The sequence below is a fragment of the Montipora capricornis genome, chromosome 5 (genome assembly GCF_036669925.1).
Source record: "Montipora capricornis isolate CH-2021 chromosome 5, ASM3666992v2, whole genome shotgun sequence".
Taxonomy (NCBI): domain Eukaryota; kingdom Metazoa; phylum Cnidaria; class Anthozoa; order Scleractinia; family Acroporidae; genus Montipora; species Montipora capricornis.
The window spans coordinates 16,737,929-16,740,428 of NC_090887.1; the positions used below are offsets into that span (position 1 = coordinate 16,737,929).

The 2,500-nt window shown below is 38.0% G+C and overlaps 1 protein-coding gene across 2 annotated transcripts in view; it reads right to left on the reverse strand.

Annotated features, from left to right (window-relative positions):
• The window catches only part of LOC138049678 (prohibitin 1-like), a 33,161-nt gene that overhangs the window by 24,129 nt on the left and 6,532 nt on the right, over positions 1–2,500 (reverse strand). The window lies entirely within an intron of this gene.

Below are 2,500 nucleotides of genomic sequence, written 5' to 3' on the forward strand. Positions count from 1 at the left end.
GGTATTAGTATAATTACTTAGGTTATGCAAGGTAGAGTGGTAGAATTGGAAAAAGAAAACAAAAGTTTACAAGAAAGCCTGAACATCGCTCAAAAAGACATCGTCGACCTGAATTTGTCTTCAACCGCCACGTGTGCAACTCTGGAAACCCACGCAAAGAATCTGGAAGACCTCAATGCTAAAATAAAACATCTTGAATGCCGCAACATCAAGTTAGAAGCATACACAAGACGTGAAAATTTAAAAGTGTTTAATGTTCCAGAAGGAAGAGGTGAGTCAACTTCTGCTGAAGATCAATTAAAAAAAGTGATGCGCGATAAGCTTAAGATCCCAGAGGAAGATATCGAACAAATCCGTTTCGAACGCGTTCACCGCATCACTACTAAGAAGAATACCAGTCGAGGACAGAACTCCAAACCTAGGCCTATTATAGCTAAATTCAGCTTCTTTCAAGACAAGGAGTATGTTTGGTCTTTTGTTAAAAACTTGAAAAACACCAACATTTCAATTGCGAATGATTTCCCCCGGGAAATTGATGAAATACAGAAAACGTTATATCCCATCTTGAAAAAGGCCAAACAGAGAAAGCAAACAGCCTATTTTAAAGTTGATAAGCTAATTATAAACGGGCAAATCTACAGAGGTGAAGAAACAACCAATCTCCCATACTATGGTCTCATTATGGACACAAGAAACAGCGGAAACCAAAGCCAAAGCGGTCACAGCGCGACAGCACATCTATAGTTTAATTTAGTTTAAGGTTTATGTGTGTAATAAGTGTTAAACTACTTAACCCTTCTTGTTTAATTAGAAATGTGAATGCTCCGGAAACTTCTTACTTCATACGTTACTGTATGTTTTTTTGTAGATTAATAATTTGTTTTAGGCGAATATTATCGGTTTATGTGCATTATAAATGAATGAAGGGGTAGTTTCTAAAGAAACTGTGGTGCTGCGTCGGTGGGGAAGTAGTATACAAAAATTTGGTTTTATCAACGGAGTTGATAATGTAAATTGGCCACCGTACAGAGATTCTAAAAGCTGACGTTTCGAGCGTTAGCCCTTCGTCAGAGCGAATTGGATTCGCTCTGACGAAGGGCTAACGCTCGAAACGTCAGCTTTTAGAATCTCTGTACGGTGGCCAATTTACATTATCAACTCCGTTGATAAAACCAAATTTATGTGCATTATACTTTCTTGCACTCTGCTATACCATCGTTTTCATTTTCGTTTTATATGACTTCTTCTATAATATCACTCCCCCGATTCAGCTACAATGACCGATCATTCTCTTAATCTACTATCTCTCAATGCGAGGGGACTAAGCAATTTCAGAAAAAGGCGAACAATTTTCACGTGGTGTCGGAAACGAAACTCGGATATAATATTCCTGCAAGAAACTCATTCGACATTGTCAACACACTTAAAATGGAAAAACGAATGGGGTGCAGAACTTATTTGCTCCCATGGGAGCTCAAACTCTCGAGGTGTTGCAATCTTGATCAAAAAAGGTCTTGACTGCGTTATTCACTCTCAGATTGTAGATACATCGGGGAGGTATATCGTTCTTAAAGCCGCTATCAAAGATAAAATGTATGTTCTTGTAAACATTTATGCACCAAACAAAGACGAAGACATCATTAAATTCCTCAAAAATGTGTTAACTAAGCTGCAGACCGAAAATTTAGATTCAGAGGAAAATATTGTGATTGGAGGTGATTTCAATTGTCCTCTGAATCCTATACTGGACAAAAAAGGTGGCATAATGACACCTAGGAAATCTGTGATAAATTCCATCAATGATGTCCAAAGTCAATTAGATCTTGTAGATATATGGAGAGTTAAAAACCCACAAACTAAAAGTTTTACCTGGAGTCAACAATTTCCGCCGATATTTTGTCGCCTGGATTATTGGTTGATCTCTAACAATTTACACGACTGGGTCAAAGCCACAAATATAATCCCCGCCATCAGAACTGACCATTCTGCTATCTATTTAGAATTTGGGAACGTGGACAAAGAGGCTAAGGGTCCTGGGTTCTGGAAGATGAACACCTCCATATTGGAGGATGATGAGTACATTGATGACCTTACAAAAATGGTACCAATTTGGATCACGGAAGGCCGAAAAGAACTTTCAGACCACCGTAACATTTGGGACTGGATAAAATATAACATAAGAGCTCATGCTATAAAATATTCCAAAAAGAAGGCAAAGGAGAGAAACGAAAGAGGATCAAAACTTGAAAAAGAATATACTGAAGCGAAACAGGTTTTCGAAACGAACCCCAATGATTCGAATGGCGACAATTTAAATGCGGCTAAGGATAAGCTCGAATCATTTTATGATGAAAAAGTCAACGGAATAATAATCCGTGCCCGAGCACGATGGCATGAACACGGCGAGAAAAGTACCAAATACTTCCTAAACTTAGAAAAAAGAAATCATGTAAAAAAGCATATAAGGAAACTAGTAATAAGCGGCGTCGTAAAGACAGAT